Below are 22,363 nucleotides of genomic sequence, written 5' to 3'. Positions count from 1 at the left end.
TGACCAAACACAATGGTGTGTAAAACGTACAGTCGAACGAACCTTTCTCATGATGCATCACTGCCAGCTAACATACGTGGGTGGAGCGTGAATTATACATTCAAAGAACTGCTATGATAGGCCTTTAGTACAGGTGGTAAGTGAAAGAAATTTGCAATAGGACGAACAGAAATGACTATTCGAAGACGGTGATTACACTGGAAACAGTGTGATTCATGAAGAGCCTCTGGGCATTATAAGAGGCAGGACAGGGTTCTTAATAGGGGTGTTATCGCCAAGGAAAGCAATGCATCCTCTGCAGTGTCCTCCCTTTCAGGCAACATGGTAAGTAAGGAGTTCTTGCGGCAGTGCGTTCCATTCCTCCACCAGTGCGGGTGACAATTGCTCGATGGTTGTTGGTGCACGTGGACGTGGTGCAATGTGTCTCGCCAAAGAATCCCAAACGTGCTCGATAGTATTTAAGTCTGAGAAAGATTCCGGTTTCACACATCGCTTTTACGCCGAGTTCTTCGTTAGCGTCCTTACTTTCTCGCCTAATGGTTCTTAAGCCTGTAGAGCAGCTCGCTTGTTGCGAAAGCTATGAACGTGTTCTAGGGAAAGCGTCCTGCAGCATATAAGGGCTTCCTGCATTCCTCGCTCGTTACTGAAATATGTACCGCGCGCGTGCCACCATATCCCGTGAAAGCGATACCAAACGACGACAGCCCTCTTGAATATCAAGTGTCTTAAATTAGTCCACGCAGCTCACCCTTACTCTGAAACGATTATATGCTACAAGGCAGAGAACTGGTTGTAAAAAAGCTGGCTGCATTAGCTCAGCCGCCATACCAATCACAGTGTGTGTGTGTGTGTGTGTGTGTGTGTGTGTGTGTGTGTGTGTGTTTGTGGTGCAAGCACGCACGCTATACCTTGTTTCTGTGATTGCTGCGACCGTCGTTCGAAACCACAAGCAACATTACTACGAGGAACGTTCAATACGTAATGCAACACATTTTTTATCGGTCAGTTCCGATGAAAAAATGCGGTATTTGTTGTGAGGCATCGTGGAGTATTCTCGCTCAGTTCTTGTAGTTCACGAAGTTCCAATAGAAGGCGATGCTGTACATAGCCTTCAAAATTGTGTCTGCAAGAGATGTGCGTTCCAAGCCGGGGGCTGTCACGAAGTTTCGTTTGGGGGGTCAACCAGAGCATCCAGTTATTCACAGGCGCTAGTACAATGTTTACGGATGGCAGTGAACGAAAGCACGTTGAGTCGTTGGGCGAGGCGCGTGTCATCATCGCAATAAGTTCGCACGAACCTGTCCGACCTCCTGCGTGCTGGCCGGCGGGCCGCACACTGCTACGACTGCTGCTATACTGGAATGTCCGGACGCTCTCATTTGAGGTGATCGATGTGTCACATTCGGACACTTCGCTGCTCAACTGGACGTCTCCGTTGGTAGTGCTGACTTACTCTTCCACTGTCCGCCCCGATAGCTGAGTGGTCATCGTGACGGATTGCCGTCCTACGGGCCCGGGTTCGATTCGCAGCTGGGTCGGGGATTTTCTCCTCTCAGGGACTGGGTGTTGTATTGTCTTTATCATCATTTCATCCCCATCCGGATCGAAGGTCGCCGAATGTGGCGTCGAATGTAATAAGACCTGCACCAAGGCGGCCGGACCTGCCCCATAAGGGGCCTACCGGCCAATGACGCCAAACGCTCATTTCCATTTACTCGTCTTATAGTTGGAGTACTCAAAGGTGTGAGCACGCTGAGTTCCTCACCGCCTAAAGGAAGCCCTTAAAGAGCTTCCACCTGTTCGGCCCTATGAAGGGAAGCAGTACCTAAATGACTGGGAGATTATTGACGCCGCCAGACGTTGGCTTCGACGTCGACCAGTAGGCTGTTACCATACGGGCAAGCAGGCTCATCCCAGTAAGGCGGCGTAAGGCCATCGCATTGAACGGAGATTGTGTTGAAAACTAGGGCTATGTAGTCAAAAGGGTGGTGAATGATATAGTGTATTGGGAATAAAACCAACCTACTTTCAGAAAAAAGTGTTGCATTTCCTATTGAACGCCCCTCTTACATCAGAATTACGTGGTTTGTCCCGACTCAACTCATGATGATGATGATGATGATGATGATGATGATGATGATGATGTCCCATACTCCTTGACACAGCAGAGGGAACAATGCGAGAGATCCGCACCGCTGTACTAGGCAATGTCCTAGCTGAGGTGGTTTGCCATTGCCTTCCTCCGACCGTAATGGGGATGAGTGATGATGATGAAGACGACACAACAACACCCAGTCATCTCGAGGCAGCTGAAAATCCCCGAGCCCGGCGGGAATCGAAGCCGGGACCCCGTGCTCGGGAAGCGAGAATGCTACCGCGAGACAACGAGCTGCGGACCAACTCATGATATGCTGCTACTACACAGATCGCTATAATCGCTTCCAAATAAGGAAGTATAAATGTTTAACTGGGGCAAATTCATCTGCAAGATACGTCTATAGTCTGTCATTCCCACCCATACCCGTACCCCCCGCCCACCCACTCCTCACGGTCTTGGCGTAAACCAGTCAGTCTCTTGTCGCGTTTTTACACTCCTAGACTTTTCGCAGTGCTGGTTTTGGAGCTTTCTGTCGCGGATTTTACCTGTGCCGAATCAATCCAGAGAAATAAATCCGCGCTATAGTGATACATTTGATAGAAGTTGCATCTCAGGTTGTGAAAGAAAGCGGACGCGCACGTACTAGGCCGCGGGGCAGCTTCTACATCTACGAGCTCTTTTCGATACCAAAGAAGTACACATTACTAAAGTCAAGTAAAAAGGGGTGAGCTTTGTTCCTGTGTTTCGGTTTTTTCCTTAAAATTCGTTAGAGTGCACTCAGGAACATAGAAAGTAGCGTACGCAGAGGAAGAAAGGTACAAATGAGAAAATTTTGCAAATTACTAGGTCTACCGTGAGATCCGATGTGTAAGTGGTTCAAGTTTAGTGTGAATGCAAAATGCCTAGACCCTGCAATGGCTCTTCAATCGGGCAGGGAGGCCTATTTGAACGGCACGTAATAAGCGAGTTATAAACGTGACAATCACATCCAGACCCGAGGAGGACGTTACTAGACGCAGAAAGCCAGCTAGAGTCATGTTAGACCACAATCCTCATAGTTAAGCCAGTTCGCGAAGGACCTTATCGTGTCATGAAAACCGCTGGCAAGTCGACACGCCAGCTCGATACGCAGTGTTCCGTCAGACGATGGTGGAAGCAGTGGACACGAGATGGCACTGACGCGCGATGTTCCGGATCTGAAGCTACCAAGAAGACGACGAGACGAGAGGATCGAAAGATCGCGCGGCAAGCGATCAGGGTTTTTATAGTGACTGGCTCCACGACATAAGCAGAGATACAGGTGCCAGCTGCTGCGTAAATCACTTCCCACCGCCTTACGAACGCTAATTTTCAGTCCAGGTACACTTCTTCTGTACTTCCATTAACATCCCTGCTGTTAACATCCAAACATCGGCGACCTTGTCTACGGTGGTGCCAAGCGAGAACGACGTGGACTGCCACAGACTGGCAAAATGCGGTGTTAAGTGATGAATCTCGATTCTTTTTGGGGGCAGTTGATAACCAAATACGGATTTGGAGGCAGTCTGGTGAACGCTACATTTCACCCGCGCTGTCGCACACCGCCCGCATAGCCGGTGTAATGCTCCGGTAGGCCATAAACTACGGTAGCCGGTCCCTTCTAATTGTGGTACGTGGAACCTTAACGGCCTAGCTTACGTCGATGGCATTTTCCAACCCCATGTCGGACCTTGCCTACACGGGCTACCAGGGCCACCCTTCCAGCAGGATAATCCTCGACCACGTACAAGTATTTTCATGCAGTATTATGTTTTAGACGAAAAATGAAAAACCTACCAATGTTTTAATATCGCTGAAATGTTTATGGCTAAAAGAAAAACAAGAAATAGGACTCTGCTAAAGGTCAGTTGTAAGATATGTATATAACTTAGTTTTTAGTGATGCACTCAGTTAAGGTTTATGCCTCGATTCAGTATGCAGAAATTAACAGCACACTTCAAATAAACTAAGGTAATTCCAATCCAATTACAACTACATTTTCAGGATGCAGACTTTATTTTTTGTACTGCAATAAACTGATTTTGGTAAAAAACTTTCTACAGCCAAGATCATATAAATTCTTTATTTTCGGCAACCGGTTTCGACAAAAAAAAGGTTATCTTCTGGTCTTCAAAAATATTATTGTTATAAAACCTGTTCATTGTGAGTTAGAATCTCATGCTATGTTGTCATTATTTTGGATAAAATGTGGCACATTTCATACCGGTTTGTCAGAATGCACATTTGTCTACGTTTGTATATTATTGTATATTGCGATTTTTAAGACTTATTAATCATCTGCGAGCGATACGTATACGGGCATTGCCATCTGCACAAGTTGCTTTCTAATTGTAAATGTTTTGAAACTTCCTGGAAGATTAAAACTGTGTGCCGGATCGAGACTTGAACTCGGGACGTATGTCTTTAGCGAGGAATTGCTCTACCGACTTTTTTTTATCTCATTGCATTTGTTCGGGGTGGACGTCCCATGACGCTTGTTCAAGTTCATCGGTGATACGTTTACTCAGTTTTTTTATATATTTTTATTACGTTGAGCAGCTAACCCTCTGACCGAACTCGCTGAGCTGCCGTGCAGGCGCCGACTGAGCTACCCACGCACGTCTCATGATCCCTTCGCACAGCTTTACTTCCACCAGTCGGTAGAGCTCTTGCCCGCGAAAGGTGAAAAAGTCCCGAGCCCGAGTGTCGGTCGGGTACACAGTTTTAATTTGCCAGGATGTTTTGTATCAGCGCACACTCCACTGAAAAGTGTAAATTTCATTCTGTAAAGGTTTTATCTCTGGCAAACTAACTCATTATGAACACCTTTTGTAACAAGAAATTTTTGAAAACAGTAAGATTATGGTTATATCTGTCGAAACCGGTTGTCAAAAGTAAAGAATTTACAAGATCTTGGCTATAAAGATTATCATCTTGCATATCTACGTCTTTAGCTTGCAAGCATCATAACGATATGTAACGTACGGCACATACTATCCCTTGGGTGTGATTGGTCTTTTAGTAAAACTTCAAGTGCCCGCCCGGCTAGCCGCACGGTCTAACGCGCTGCTTCCCGAGCGGGAAGGCGTGCCGGTCCACAGCACGACTAGTGCCGAGGTCCGGTGTGTCGGCCAGCCTGTGGATGGTTTTGAAGGCAGTTTTCCATCTACCTCGGTGCACGCGGACTGGTTCCCCATATTCCGCCTCAGTTAGACTGTGTCGGCGTTTGCTGCAGAAACACTCTACCACGCAAACATTTGGGGTTACACTCATCTGGTATTAGACCTCGTACCCGTGGGGGAGGGGGGGGGGGTGCACTTGGGGCCGAACCGCACAATAACCCTGGGTTCTGTGGGGCGGGGGTTGGGTGAATGGAATACTATGGCCTGTTGTGAACCACTGAGGGCTACGGCGGGACGAACCCTCTCCGTCGTTTCTAGGTCCTCGGTTTAATACTCAACACACACACACACACACACACACACACACACACACACACACACACACACACACGCCGTTAAGTTGCTCAGTAGCAGCCAGTAAGGTGACATGTGCGCTTTTGCTTGTGTTGCAGTCCATGTTGTCGCCGGCTGCAGAGTCCTCCGAAGCGCTGGTGACCGACACCAAGAGAGCCGTCGCCACCCACTGACAGTTCCACCGGTGAGTCACCGACACTTGCTTTACCTCAAACGAGCTGGATGACCAGCATGCGCAAATCTTTCCATGCTCTTCCAAACGAACTCGAGGCAGAAAACCTGACCAGAGAAAGTCTTAGTCTATTAGTGTGTCCTTATCTCCCCTTCCTGTTCATCACTTTTGCTCTACTGTAAAGCCCTCTCTGTTCGACATTTCTCCCCTTTCTTGGTGTCCTACACACCCTTCTTCCCCGACTTTTTCTGCTTTACTCTCTCCCCTCACCCTAGCCCTCACTCAGGCGTTTTGCCTTAGTTTTTACTCACTCTTTCTCCTTCCTGTACACCTCTATTACATTACTGTTATCTTTCTCTTAACATCACCTACTTCTCCCTCTCCCCTTACATTCCATTTTCTTACCTTCACTCTTTCGCCCAAGCTGTCCTCTCTGTCTCTACAGTTTTTATGTTGTTCCCCTCTATCTCATTCTCCCTCTTTTCATTTTTTTTGTTTCTCTCTCACTCCTTCTTCGTTAAGTTCCTTACTTTTATTTCAGTCTTACTTTTCCCATTTTTGTATCTCTGTCACCTTTCCTTTTCCACCATCTTCCTCATGTTTACCATGTCAAACTTGCTTGCTCACCAGTATACACCCTCTAAAACAAAAATAAAAAACGGCATACCACTAAGGTATTATCGGAAAGTGACGGAAATCCGTAAGTGCAGCGTGCGTTTCCAAACAAATGATTATAATTTCAGAAAAAAAATTTGCTGATTTACTCAACAGGTAGAGCTACACAAATTGAGCAAGTCAATAACGTGTTGGTCCAAAAATGGTTCAAATGGCTCTGAGCACTATGGGACACTTCTGCGATCATCAGTCCCCTAGACTTAGAACTACTTAAGCCTAACTAACGTAAGGACATCACACACATCCATGCCCGAGGCAGGATTCGAACCTGCGTCTGTAACGGTCGCGCGTTTGCAGACTGTAGCGCCTAGAACCGCTCGGCCACCGCGGCCGGGCGCGTTGGTCCACCTCTAGCCCTTTTGCGATCAGTTACTCGGCTTGGTATTGATTGATAGAGTTGTTGGATGCCTTCCTGAGGGATATCGCGCCATATTTTCTCCACCTGGCGTGTTAGATCGTCAAAATCGCAAGCTAGTTCGAGGGTCCTGTGCCTAATGCTCCGAAAGTTCTCAACTGGGGAGAGATCCAGCGACTTCTATGGCCAGGGTAGGATTTGGCAGGCACGAAGACAAGCAGAAAACACACTCGCCGTATGGGGGTGGGCCGGCCATTGTGGGCGAGCGGTTCTAGGCGCTTCAGTCCGGAACCGCGCTGCTGCTACGGTCGCAGGTTCGAATCCTGCCTCTGGCATGGACGTGTGTGATGTCGTTCCTTTAGTTAGGTTTAAGTAGTTCTAAGTCTAGGGAACTGATGAACTCAGATGTCAAGTCCCATACTGCTCAGAGCCATTTGAGCCGTATGCGGGTGGGCAATATTTTCCTGCAGTGTAAGCTCAGGATGGTAGCCATGAAGGCACAACAGCCAACAACTTAATGACTGGCTCCATTTATGGAGTTATTTCTCTTGAATAAATCACCTAATTTACGAAACTGTAATCATTTGTTTGTCTGGACTGGTTTCCGCCCAAATCTGATAATCCCTTCGGGGTCGTAGCTTTCTTTTTTCTTCTTAAAGTGTATAGATATTTTCCTTTCTTAACCTTGCACTACTGGTACGCCATCTCCCTATTACTGATATCCATTACTCAGTTAATTGTGATCTAAGAACAATCATTCTTGAATGGATCAGATCATCAGTGACTGCCTCTCCCCAAGTCTCGCAAACATTACAGACGCTGTCTTGTTAAATATGCATATTTGATCTCAATAGGTACATTCTAAAGAGTAGTATTTTTACTATCACGTTCATCGACCAGCGATTCTGGCTAATGCTATGAGGCCATTGAGCTCAGTTCTGGGTAACCAGATCACATCTATGAAGTAAAATCCTTTCGAGAGAGAGAGAGAGAGAGAGAGAGAGAGAGAGAGAGAGAGAGAGAGAGAGAGAGATTCAATCTTCCAGGGACCAGCTGAAGACTTTAAATAAGTAAGTAGCGATATTTATTACGTCTTCACTGTTGTTCTAAATACAAGGAATTCCGTTTGTCAGTGAGCCATTCATCAGAATTAAGTCGCATGTGGATTGTAAGCGTGTGTTCAGTTTTAAACCAGTTGCTGTTGCTCCTACCATTGTCCTATTCTGAACAACAATAATAAGAGCATCATCTTATTAGTGTTACTTCAGCAGTTTATGATTGTCTATTTCCCCCTCCTCTCCATCCCTCGCACGTTCCTCTACCCCCAATCCACTCTGACGTCTGTGTAATATAACATCTGTCTGACACGAAGCACACCTGAACACGTCGGGTGTCCGAATAATCCGTAGGCGTAAAAAGTGCAGCTCGCGCTTTCTGCAGCGTTTCTCGGCCGGCGGTGACAGTTTCCATTTATTCAGGCCGGCGCCACCTGCGACCCTTCGCACCATTTATATGCCGCTCCCAGCCCCTGCCATTGTGACGCCCGCTAGGGGCGTCGTACGTGGACGGCTCGCTGCTTGGCTCCTGTGGCGTGGTCGCCTTCCATTCCGCCCCCGGCTCTTCGGAGTGCGCCGCCCGACATCCCCCTCCGCTGCTGGCTATTGTGCGAGCCGCGTCGAAGGGCCGCCTGCGGTCTTTGTCTGACTGGTGGCTACCCGGAACTCAGTGTGTCTGGCTGCGCGCCCCCGTGAATATATGCCGCAGTGACAGCGTGTCTTCATTGTGACCGCCCCCCCCCCCCCCTTTGCGAGCGATGTAACTTTCTCTCCTCGTCTCAAGGAAAGTAGTAAGCTAGCGGTGAAACAAGTACGGCATTCAACGTTTCAAACAAATATCTGGTCTACAGGTAGTCAGTTAACACATACCCTGCCACTCCAAAAAGTTTAAAGACTGCGTTAATAAAAAATAGCGCTAAGTCAAATGGTGGTATTAATGTTTCAAGTATTCTGTATTTTGCATTCTGGAGAATGCCTTGAATATTTGATTTAGAGATGTTCGGTTCATTCCTCCATTGCGATATATGACACTAAGACACTGCCACACTACGCCCGCAACTCCGCTACTTAACACTGCGTGCTCACAATTGACTAGTCGAATGCACATTTGTTTATATTTGTTAATTCAAACTGCTATCGTAGTTACTGCCCTGACGTCGCTTAATCAGCCGTCGAACTTTCTGGGCGGACGGTGTAAATGCTATCAGTATAGTTAGGAGCATCTGTATGCAACTTAATAAAGGCAATACAGTCGATTATTACTAACTTGAATCCTGATAAATCGAGTTTTTCGAGAAACAGAAGTAGTTGTGGGCTCCCTTAAAAATTGATAAATTGAAGGTTTGGTACATTCGATAAATAGAAGCGATCGTCCTGACCAACCATCCGCAAACAATCCATAATAAGCCATAAGCAGCTATGGAGTGCTCGCTAATTCGAATATTTTCGTCAGTTGTTTTTGCAGTCAACATCAAAATCATTCAGATGTGCAGAACTATCAATGCAGGACTATTAGCTGGATAAAAAAGATTGACTGTGTTTCAATAATAGCAAATCGATTACAGCAGTTGACTTCTTATAAGATCAATAACAATCTCAGAACGAACGCTTCATTGGCACTAAAAACAATTTTCCAATTTTCAGCACAGGTCACAAGCTACACATACTCTCTTCTACCAAGGTAACATGTTTAATGTTATGTAGTGTTGCAGCTGTGGGATATATGTTGTGTGTGTGTGAACCCGTTGACCAGATTAAGTTAAACTAATCTCATCGCCCCCCTCCCATCCCACAAAAAACACGTTTGACAATACTCCTCAAAACATGAACAGGTTAACACGATGGAAGGTTGGGTAGCTCGTAGTCGTGCTGTAGCGTTCTCGCTTCCCGCGCCCGGGTTCCCGGGTTAGATTCCCGGCGGGGTCAGGGATTTTCTCTGCCTCGTGATGACTGGGTGTTGTGTGCTGTCCTTAGGTTAATTAGGTTTAAGTACTTCTAAGTTCTTGGGGACTGATGACCATAGATGTTAAGTCCCATAGTGCTCAGAGCCGTTTAAGCCACGATGGAAGGTTGCGTGTGTCCAGCTCGTGGTGCTGAAAATAATTTCAGTGGTATAATCACAACAACATTTTCACCGCTAATACAACAAGATTAGCAGTAGAGCAACACACACAAGGCCCCAAATGATTCCCTAATAAATGTCAACGAAACGTATGCGAGAAAGCAAATAGTGCGACGATTCAGTCGCATACAGGTAGTTCTGACCTCAAAATCATTATTATTAAAGCGTCGATCATGAGCGGAACGAGTGTGTTCAATTGGTGTGGGAAGTTTAGTGGAGGCAGAAAAAAGTTCACGAAGAAAAGAGGTGTGGAAGACATTCCATTTTGACTGCTGCGTTGGTGCAAACAACAGAGGAAACTGTTCTGAAGATGTCTGATCGACCTAGAATGAAATTTCTGCAACGTTTCCACAACTCTCCAGAATTCTCTTACACGAGACACTCACAGAAACTGTGGGAAACCGTGCGCAACATGGGTCCCAAAACACCTGAGAGCAGCACAAGAAGAAACTAGACAGTCGCGCCCCCGGATTTCTTCAATACTTCAATTGGAACGTGAGCGATTTCTTGATCTCTATTGTGACCGGAGATTAAACGTGTGTGGCTCATTGCACGCCTATGACAAAAAAGATAGTCGTCACAACGGCGTCATAGCGATTCCTCATCTGACAAAAAATTTAAAACAGCGACTTCTGAAAAAAAAAAAAGAATAAAATCTTCAGTGTTCTGGGACCGAAGAGGCATGATTTCGGTCGAATTTCTGCCTCTGAAAGACCACAAATGCACCAAGATATTTTGAGGCCATAAAAAATCTCAAAAGGAGCATTCAAGACAAAATGAGAGGAATGCTGACGAGAGGAGTGTGTTTGCACGACAACTCCCCCTCCTCATACAGACTCCAAGATGCTACTCCAGGCGGGTGTAAAAATGAATGTGCGCAACGGAAACTAGTAAACGCTAAAATGATGTTTTGGGCATGCCTGACTACTCCTTGAAGCAGATCTTAGGCTGTGTTAATGCTCTTTTTTTTACGTATAAATTACAATCTACACATAAATGAATGTTGACGGCAACTAATAATACTAAATGATAAACGTTGTTGTTCAATATACATTTATTATAGATTAAAATCAAGTATAACTGTCTATATTTCATAACTAAAATTATAAATCAATATCCCAACTCTGGTACTAGATGATGTCAGTCTATTCGCGTCATAATAAGGGGCAAACACTGGGACACAACTGTCTACAGTGGTGTGGAACCTCAGTGGAAATAAACTAACGTGATCACAGCTGTTGAGCTTTATAGCCCTAATAAGACGAAGCAATCGGCGATATCACTGGATGTACTGCGTCCAGTGTGTCGAAGTGATGGTTCTCGTACTAGTCTACGATGATGGAAGAACTCCAGCCACAAATAAACTCTTTCAAACACTAGGACGGCAGAAGGCGGTCCTCTGACTAATATACTCTGATTCTTTCTCCTCTCTGTATTCTACAGACGAGAAACGCGAACTCCCAGCCACAAGAACGGAGTGCAGATAACGTATCAACGTAAGTATAGGGAGAAGAAGTGCTCTCAATTATTGCACGCTGCGTACTCAACGACGACTTCCGACGTGGTGGTGAAGTCCAGAATCGTGTATGTTCGCAACATTACAGTGTCCAACTGTTCTACATATAAAATACAGCCAGTCCGTCTGTACCAGCAAAGCTGATGTCGAGCGACCGTCTCACACGGGCGCACACAACGGAAGACCTCGTCTCTCCACCGCTGGCTTCCTAGCAATGCTCGGCTCCCCACCCTCGTAATTCCGAAAACGAATCATATTCCCGAAACCACGGAATAGTCTCCCTCTCTACAAATTCTTCCGAACGCCGACCAACCATATTTCCGTCTTTTGTCGTCCAGCGCGGAAAGTTTGCGTGAAAAACCTACACTCGTACAATGGCACGCTTCTTAGTAAAAATCCTTGGAAATAACCCAGCCTGCTTGGTTTCCGAGGTGCTGCTTCTTCGTTCCTCTCACCTGCGTTCAAGATTTGCAGAGTTTCCGGTTATCCCTACGGTCCTGCTACAATATCTGCCAGCCGTAACCCTATTGTGCTCCGGAGCTGAGGTACCACGACGTCCGTCTAGATACTTCCTGTTTTTAAGCAGGGCCATCATCTGTGTGGGTGTTCCACCCAGAGCTTGAGTTCCGCCTACCATTTCATCTCCACTGGCGTTCCAACCTCTCATAGTATAGGCAGAGATTCATTACGCCGTTCTGATAATAAAGGCAAATCCGTCACCTTTTATGCAGTAAGCGTTAACAATTATTTAAAAGGCATACGTGACAATATCATTCTCCTTTAAATATTCATATATATACGATATACAACCTATAAAATGATACCTAATTGTGTTTGTAGAGCACGGCAAAGTATATGGAAGAGTACTTGTAAGGTGCGAAATTATAGCCACCTCACAAGCCTTACCCACCAAGGCGCTCTTGGACTCAGTTGATTGGGACGGTTTGAAACACTCCTATATTCCCCTGACTGAGCGGGTGCAGAAAGAGGTTCTGAAGTGGAGAAGGAGCTGGCGAGAGAGTTCTTTGAGGAGAGCATAAAGAAGATTGTGCCATGGCTCACCATACGCACTGAGCGGGATGTAGACAAGTTGAAAAAATAGTCAACAAGTTTATCAACCATATCCTGTAATTTTTTCAGGTAGACTTTTTCTATAAAAATTTAAATATCTAGTACACTAACTTTCTGAACATGCCTCGTAGTTTATTGTGTAAGTTCAGTGAGAGTATGTTCCTAGAAGAGTCAACCAATTTATAGGTACGCAGGCTTTTGTGCCCGTACTCATTAACGATAAAAAACTTCTGAATGTTTAGCCTCTGTCATGTTCCTCTTAACACTTTTTGAGTGCCCTACATTTCGATTGCTGTGCTGGGATCTTCTTCAGGATTCCACTGGTGTTCCTGAATTGGTGAACACTATCGAAAGATAGTTAGCATCCACTTATAAAAGGCTATTTTCTTACACTTTTTCGGCGAAGTTGTGATACTAGGCATAAATTTTCAGATTTCCATGGTGGATCGCTGTCATTACTATACATAGAAAGCAGACAGTGACAGAGAAGAGGAATATTTTTGTTGTTGTGCCACCTCAGTTCACAGAAGCTCCTACAGATGGATCTCCGTTGAGACCTGTAGTGAACGGGATTCATTCGCAATATACTTTTTAGCTAAACATTTCTCAGGAGAACTGTAGCGCCTTGTCGGAAAACGATCTCTTTTGTGAAGGATGCAAAACATTTTTGTGGACATATTAAACACTGAAATATCCGCAATTGAGATACTTGTGAGTTATCAAATCTTTATTCACTAATATACCTGTAGCAGGTACCATGTGGGTCATTGGGGGTAAAATTGCTCCAGACATGTGACCTGGTGGAAATATACTTGTGGTAGTGTTAATTTAAAAATAAGAGGGGATTTTATGAACATTGTGAGAGGTTTACTAATGGTTCACCTCTTATTTGCCTTTATCAGCTGACATTTTTATGGAACATTTCTAACAAAACGCATTAAGTATCGCGGAAAAAAGTATCTTTTTGGTTCCCGTGTCTGGAGTTCACGTTTGTTGCATGGCCAAATAACAGGGAAGTGCTACATGGATTCAATGATTTTCCAAACAAGATTCGTCGAAAAATTGCTTCACCATGCAGACGGCGATTGAGGCTAGCCTCCCGTTTTTAGGAGTGAAGACTTCCGGAAGATCTGACAGTACTCTTGGGGGGCAGAGTGTAGGAAACCTGCCGACATGAACAGGTGCCTAGGCGACGCTTCGCATCACCACCTAGTAATGAAGCACGCTCCTCTGAGCATTCTGTGTATGCGTGCATTCCTCATCAGTGGTGAAAAGCTTGCAGTAACAGCACGACGCCGACCACGGCGTGCCAAACTTCATGCGAGCCCGCTGTGTGGGCTGCGCGTGGGCCGACGGTCGGCATGTCTCGGTCTTTCTCAGAAGTACTCGCGGCAGTGCGAAATTTCATTTAGCATTGTGGTGCGATATTTTTCGGCTGGCATGATATTTTTCAATTAGGAACAATCGTGCCGGCAGCGCTGTTTACCCTCTGCTATTTGTTCGTGGTTTAAAGGACGTTAGCAGGTCCAGGGGCTGTTTGCACAAAAAGAGGCAACCTATCGATATATCGTCACAGGCCGTTAACAATTTATGGGAATGGCAGAAGGGTAGGATCAGAATTCTCATAAACATTATGCAGTTTCATAATCGATGGATACTACGATTTTGCTATGGAACGACATTACATCACTACAGAAAGAATTTAAAGATGTAGTTGTTGGTCAAAGGGCAAAAAATTACAAAGATCGACAGCTGGGATTCGTTGTCCTGTGCATCAAGAAGCACGTGGTGCTAAATTTCCGGGCAAGGAGCGCTTGAAGTTAGTGGCCCGAATAATGAAACTTCAGAAGAGACACGAGTTTCGATGGAACTGAACGAATACTATGGAGACTTCATATATATCACTGCAAACTACGTTTGTTAAGTAAACGGGTTGCTTGGAACGCTACTGCTTTTTAAAACCCACTATTACTGAATTTATGAAAGAAAAAGAAATCCAAGAAGGAAAATTAGAACATCTGCAATCGCTAGCAGATCTGGCATTTTAAGTGGATCTGACTGCACACTGCCCACATTCAGACACTGAAAGGTGAGAAACAACTTGTCTTATTTGCCGGGGATGCATTTAAAAAGGAATCCGCCTGACAAAACACCGACCATTTCCCTAAGCTCATTGACGTCAAGGAAAACGTGAGTTTTCAAGAATGCACTGTGGCCTTGAAAGGATTACAAAGATCGTTTTCTAAACGTTTCGAGGATATTACCAATCTTACATCTCCAGAATGAGATTTTCACTCTGCAGCGGAGTGTGCGCTGATATCTGTTTCCGAGCTGTTAAAAGTCCGTTTGCTGTTTCAGTTGAACGTGTAAATGTACAAATGGAACAGATTAATCTGCAATGTAATTACCGTTTAAAAGACGAATTCTTTCACTTAAAACCTTCTACAGTGCCTTCCTTGGGAAGAGTAATTAACTTGCAATTTTAGTAAAATGTTACTGTCAACATACAGGGTGTTTCAAAAATGACTGGTATATTTGAAACAGCAATACAAACTAAACGAGCAGCGATAGAAATACACCGTTTGTTGAAATTTGCTTGGGACAACAGTACATTTTCAGGCAGACAAACTTTCGAAATTACAGTAGTTACAATTGTCAACAACAGATGGCGCTGCGGTCTGGGGAACTCTATAGTGCGATATTTTCCACATATCCACCATGCGTAGCAATAATAAGGCGTAGTCTCTGAATGAAATTACCCGAAACCTTTGACAACGTGTCTGGCGGAATGGCTTCACATGCAGATGAGATGTACTGCTTCAGCTGTTCAATTGTTTCTGGATTCTGGCGGTACACCTGGTCTTTCAAGTGTCCCCACAGAAAGAAGTCAATTCATGTCTGGCGAATAGGGAGGCCAATCCACGCCGCCTCCTGTATGTTTCGGATAGCCCAAAGCAATCACACGATCATCGAAATATTCATTCAGGAAATTAAAGACGTCGGCCGTGCGGTGTGGCCGGGTACCATCTTGCATAAACCACGAGGTGTTCGCAGTGTCGTCTAAGGCAGTTTGTACCGCCACAAATTCACGAAGAATGTCCAGATAGCGTGATGCAGTAATCGTTTCGGATCTGAAAAATGGGCCAATGATTCCTTTGGAAGAAATGGCGGCCCAGACCAGTACTTTTTGAAGATGCAGGGACGATGGGACTGCAACATGGGGCTTTTCGGTTCCCCATATGCGCCAGTTCTGTTTATTGACGAAGCCGTCCAGGTAAAAATAAGCTTCGTCAGTAATCCAAATGCTGCCCACATGCATATCGCCGTCATCAATCCTATGCACTATATCGTTAGCGAATGTCTCTCGTGCAGCAATGGTAGCGGCGCTGAGGGGTTGCCGCGTTTGAATTTTGTGTGGATAGAGATGTAAACTCTGGCGCATGAGACGATACGTGGACGTTGGCGTCATTTGGACTGCAGCTGCAACACGGCAAACGGAAACCCGAGGCCGCTGTTGGATAACCTGCTGCACTAGCTGCGCGTTGCCCTCTGTGGTTGCCGTACGCGGTCGCCCTACCTTTCCAGCACGTTCATCCGTCACGTTCCCAGTCCGTTGAAATTTTTCAAACAGATCCTTTATTGTATCGCTTTTCGGTCCTTTGGTTAGATTAAACCTCCGTTGAAAACTTCGTCTTGTTGCAACAACACTGTGTTCTAGGCGGTGGAATTTCAACACCAGAAAAATCCTCTGTTCTAAGGAATAAACCATGTTGTCCACAGCACACTTGCACGTTATGAACAGCACACGCTTACAGCAGAAAGACGACGTACAGAATGGCGCACCCACAGACTGCGTTGTCTTCTATATCTTTCACATCACTTGCAGCACCATCTGTTGTTGAAAATTGTGACTACTGTAATTTCGAAAGTTTGTCCGCCTGAAAATGTACTGTTGTCCCAAGCATATTGCAACAAACGGTGTATTTCTATCGCTGCTCGTTTAGTTTTTATTGCCGTTTCAAATATACCGGTCATTTTTGAAACACCCTGTATGTTGAAGTCTTTTTTTCGGTAATGAGACTGCGTAAGTCACAATTACGTGTTAGCCTGAGTGAAAAAAAAATCTGTGAAATTGTCTGCGTATGTCTGTATGCTGACCGTCTGTACAAGATACGAACTATATTTTGTGTCAGTGTGCCAAAGAATAATAAAATAATACAGAAAAATAGGGTGTATTACGTCCCGGCGACAACGAGGTTATTAGAGGCAGAGCACAAGCTCGGATTAGGGAAGAATGGGGAAGGAAATCGCCTGTGTCCTTTCAAAGGAACCATCCCAGCATTTGCCTGAAGCGATTTAGGGAAAGCATGGAAATGAGGATGGTTGGACGCGGGTCTGAACCGTCGTCCTCCCGAATGCGAGTCCAGTGTGCTAACCACTACGCCACCTTGTTCAGTATACAGCAGTATGGAATATAAAACCAGATCGTGTGCAATGAGACTGCATTGCCATTCCATTTAAATTCGGCATATTTCCAGTTCCCCTCTTGCCCGCACCACAACTCAAACGGTAAGGAATGACGGGGGGAAGTGTGCGGTTAGGTAAGAGAGCTATGGCACTATTGCCAGTGCACGGCTCGCAAGCCAAAATCTTGGCCGTCCATTCTTTAGGGAAACAATGATGCCCAAGTGTTACGATGAACTTGCCAAAAGTAGGGTCCTCTAACGAAGTGCTGATAATAGTAACGCATACAAGACGAACGAGGAACCTCTTATACATTCTGTAAGGTTACTGTTTGAGACAAGAGTGCAGGGCCGGAATCCTTTGGAAGAATGATTTGAAGACTACATTTTTCAGTCAACACAATTAAAGACTTCTTCGACCTACAACAGACATACCTGACCACCTACATCCAGGAGTGCTGTATCCAGGGGCGTATGCCCTCCCGCAATACAGTCAGGTCTACCGGGTTCGTTACGCGGCAGACGTAGACATAAAAAAAGTCTGACTTGCGGAAGACTCCACTAGAATCGGCAACGATAACGTCTACAAAGGTGGCGCCAAAGCAGCCGCGCTTTTGCCTTACACTCATCGCGTGTCCGAAAGGAGAGCGGAACACGTGAATTTCTGCTGAGCCAGTATTTAAGAGGCCGCACGGCTCCAAGCCATCCGTTTTCGTTGTAGAGCCAGTTCCGGCTACAGCTCCACTCCAGTGAGTTACATTAGAATTCAGCGAGAAGCCAAGCCGTGGTCATCGATCATCAGGCTCTAATCGTCAACCAGTGATTATGAAACACTCTTAGATTGAACTTCGCGTAAAACATTGCCATTTGACTGTATTGTTAGGTCTTTGTGTCTGCATGATAATTAATGGACTTCTGTATTTCACATTCCGACTCTTCACACGAGTTAAACAGTGGCCACTATCATTTTAATAAGTTTTTTGATTTTTGTGAGACTTTCATTGTGTGAGTACCTTTGCAAAAAATGGCAATATACGGCGAGCCGTGCACAATTCAGTGACTACCGTTGTAACAAGGAGTATACGAAGTGGCGTGTAGATGTGGTAAAGTATTTATCGGTGAAACTGGGACAGTAAAAGAACTAATTATAGAGCACGAATGACACACACCATTAAAACGGAAGGTAAAATTTGCGGTAGCAAGCACCAAGAAGTATGCGACCGGATTTGAACTTCAAGAGCATTTGCCTCGTAATCAGAGAATGTGATATTTATAGAAGGAAACCCTGTGAAGCAGTCGAAATTTCAGAGAAGAGTACATTTTTAATAGAGACGACGGCTTGAGGGCTCAATTTTCGTATCTTCTACCACGTAAGTAAAAACCCAGTCACGGTGGGGGAGGGACATGAGCAGCTATTAGGAAACAACAGAGGAGGCATAACAACAGCAATACTGTATTCTGGATTCACCCTGTTCGTTATCTGCTTTCAGAATCCATCCAACGACTCCACTTTTCCGAAAAAGATCGGAGAAAGAGCCATTTAAAGTGAACGCGACACTGTCCTTCGACAATGTGCAGTCTTCCAGCTACACCAATGGAATCCTGCAGATTCCAGCAAAGGGATCGAATCTTGGAACAGTGAAGAAGTCTGAAGAGGAATATGGCGCGGCGAAACTACTCAGAAGATTTTTTCATCAACCAATGTATTTCTCCCTCCACTTGTATCTCCCGATAAGCCCGTAAAGGTATGTTCAGAGAGGGATTACTGCTCATAAGGGAGCCTATCAGCGATATGCCTTCCCGCAAACCGCTCACAACAGAAACAGGAAAGGGGGAAGTGACGGTCTTACATTAAGCACGCTGTGCTACACACCGTAAGGTTACTTGCTGGGCATAGATGGAGACGTAAACAGTTACTACGTGCACGATAGTACAGGCCCAACCGTCCCCATAATTTGCTGGAAAAATGTATTACGGACAAAGAACAGAAGAAAGAACCTTTCCATCTCCTTCATAAAAGGAGAAAGCATTTAGATTAGATTCTATAGCTCTCAACATTATTACCCGGTTCACCCTGTTACGCTGTAATTAGACGATTCATTCAACAGACTCGGGCATTGTCTTTGGTATGAAGTGTTCTCTGTGATGTTGTCGCATTGCATTTGCGTAAAATTTAAAGTTCATTACAATATTTTTTGTTGTATTTGTCAGGAAAGCAACCGACTGTTAACGGGACGATGACGCGTTGCCCCACAGACTACATCTTTGGCAACAATGATACGTCGTTCGCAGCGTCATGTATGGTGCGTCATACTATCAGAGAAAGTTGGTACTTCTTTCCTGTATTTAGAACTGTGAAGGGCAAGCTGTCTCCTACTGGGGTTGTTCAGTGCGTGAACCGGATCGTGAGAATGAGCCCTGCAGCGAGACAATAATTTTCTCGTCGTCTTTCGGCGCCAAAGATCATGCCACATGGCTACATATCATAAAGATACATTAAACATCCTCTCCGTAGTACATGCAGAGTTTCTAGTGACTACTTTTTCTCGGAACGACAATCAGTAACTGTTATCAGCGTGCCTCAAACGAACCAAAAGTGTATCGATCAGGTTCAACGGAAAGGGAAAAATAGCGGGACTGCTGCGAAAAGATGAAACAGATCATCAGCAGCACCATAGACTTCAGTTTATGCGGGAATATGTGCTTGTGTATCTGAAAAACAGCGTGAACGTCGCTTACACGCTATGAAGAAACGATCGGGGCCCTCACACATTTGTTTAACTACGACTGTAGTTGAAATATTTTTAATGTGCGTGAAATATTTAAATGTGTCTGAAATATATTTGACATGTGTATGGGGCTACACTACGGGGAGAGAGCTAGTCACCCCTAACAGTCCTAGAGAAGTGAGGTATTGCTTCCATACTTTTCAGTACAGCGAATAATAGACGGAATGCTTAAATTCAACGGTTTATACACATCACTAGGGTAATGAACAATCAAAAATTAAAAGAAGATGAGACAAAGATAAACCATCTTGTCGAACAGCGTACCAACATTTGTCTCTCTGTCTTGTTTGTTTCCGCATTCCTAATCTTTATTATCTTTTTCTGTTGCCATTGGTTTCTTATCGAGTTCTTATAGTGATGAATCGTACATTTACTTTTCCCCTTTTTCCGATCACCCACTTCATTATTTTAGGCTCCATTGTCGTTTAAATTCCGGTCGCTGCCACGGGAGATGTAGTATTCCATTAGCATTAGTTCAAAATGGTGGTTCAAATGGCACTATGGGACTTAACATCTATGGTCATCAGTCCCCTAGAACTTAGAACTACTTAAACCTAACTAACCTAAGGACGGCACACAACACCCAGTCATCACGAGGCAGAGAAAATCCATGACCCCGCCGGGAATCGAACCCGGGAACCCGGGCGTGGGAAGCGAGAACGCTACCGCACGACGACGAGCTGCGGACTAGCATTAGTTACTATAAAAGCTAGAGAAAAGCAGTTTGCTATGGTGATAGCGAAATTTCTGTTTTCATTACCACCACTACTGCTGTTATTGCTACTGTTGATTTTACTACTTCCAAATATAATAATTACAATTATCATTGCTATTAAATCCACGTGTATGTTTTTGAGTTCACTGTACTGTTGTATCTAAGGAAAACCTACGGAAATAGCTTTCTGTCATGCAATATGTTCTAAAGAATATCTCAAAAAATACTGGATGCTGTGAGGAAATAAAGAAGTTACTTGAAGTCGACGGGATCTGAATATTGGAGCTCAGAGTTTACGACGGAAGTTGGACGTGGCCCCACTTGAGTTCCTGCCTTCTTGGCTGCGCCTGCATTTGACGTGGCGAACTTTCCCTGAAAGATTTCACAGCTCCACTCTTTTTACTTCCGAACTGGAACCAGGTTTTGTAACATGAAATTCAAGACCATGGAAGACTAGGTGAAAATTTCTCAGCCTAGGAGAGCAAAAGCATTTTTTCTAGGTAGGGAATGGACTTCTCTTAGTGCGTGGAAATGGTGACAGTTTAACGCCGTGTAAACTGAAGGAAAACGGATACAACTACTTGATTTTCGTTGTTTACATACCCTGTACGGTGTAGCGGTTGGAACTGACGTAACATTCTTCATAGAGGGGTAACATTTCTACCTTCATTTCGTTACTGTACATTTTACTCACTTTACCTTTCAAGTGAAGACCATTGGATGAATGACTGGTGTATTATTTCCTTATGTTTCGAGACTCGCCACCTGGTGCAAATCATTTTACGTGGTCTCATTTAGGCGACTTTCGTATCGGTGATGATTATACGACGATAAGGACTACATAGTCTGAATGGTACTCTGTGATACGTTTTTCAACAGATCTTGAGCAGAGGAAGTCGATTATCGAATTTAAAAAAACATAGGGTGCCATTTAAAAAGACTACTGCTGTTCATATGTTCGTAATGAACGAAGATACAACTAAAGCAGTCATGCTCCTCAATGTCCCCCTGGTAGCTGAAGAACGTAAGATTGATAAATTTTTTGTTTCGCTTGTGGGCGAAAAGTTACTTTGGTGTTCTAGATAAATGGTACAACTGGAATACATTTAAGCCGGCTGGGGTGGCCGAGCGGTTCTAGGCGCTACAGTCTGGAACCGCGCGAGCACTACGGTTGCAGGTTCGATCCTGCCTCGGGAACGAATGTATTTGATGTCCTTAAGCTAGTTAGGTTTAAGTAGTTCTAAGTTCTACTGGACTAATGACCTCAGAAGTTAAGTACCTTAGTGCTCAGAGCCATTTGGAATACATTTAAATTTTATTATTTATTTATTTATTTATTTATTTTACTGTCGATCTGGAATGTTGTTGCATGTCAATAAAGACAAACATGGTTCAATGTAGCTTATAAACTAAAAGCAAATAATCATTTTGAATTTGAAGCCTTTCTGTCCGTGTGTGCTTATAAATAAATTTGTTTTTGGTGGGGTTCTGCCTTGAGCAAGACGGAGTTTTGCCCAGTCATGTTTCTCTGAAGTTTCAGCATCGTCAGTGTACCTTTATTTTCTTTTTATGGAACATGAAAATCCTATTTTTGTGCTTTTGCACATGTAAATTTGATTTTTTTAAGAAAGTATGTACAAATTTAAAAAACAGAAAAAGTTTAATGCATATATACCTTGTAACCACATGCTGTGGGTTTTCTTGGGTTTTCATGTTTTGACTTACACTTGCCTTCCTTTCATAGTTTTTCATCTTCAGCCATACAGGACGTAATGCAGAAATGCTATTGAATTCAAATTTTTACGACTAGAAATGTTTTGGTTAGGCCTAACAAAAAT

The 22,363-nt window shown here is 44.5% G+C and overlaps 1 protein-coding gene across 2 annotated transcripts in view; it reads left to right on the top strand.

Moving 5' to 3' along the window:
- The window catches only part of LOC126266778 (hexosaminidase D-like), a 903,571-nt gene that overhangs the window by 603,971 nt on the left and 277,237 nt on the right, over positions 1–22,363 (top strand). For both annotated transcript variants that reach the window (XM_049971315.1, XM_049971316.1), the window contains exon 2: positions 5,691–5,776. The gene's annotated coding sequence lies outside the window, so the exon portion shown is untranslated. The remainder of the gene's footprint in view (positions 1–5,690; positions 5,777–22,363) is intronic.

The sequence above is a fragment of the Schistocerca gregaria genome, chromosome 4 (genome assembly GCF_023897955.1).
Source record: "Schistocerca gregaria isolate iqSchGreg1 chromosome 4, iqSchGreg1.2, whole genome shotgun sequence".
Classification (NCBI taxonomy): Eukaryota; Metazoa; Arthropoda; class Insecta; order Orthoptera; family Acrididae; genus Schistocerca; species Schistocerca gregaria.
Note: the sequence above shows the minus strand (reverse complement) of the source record. Positions and strands in the feature narration are given on the sequence as shown.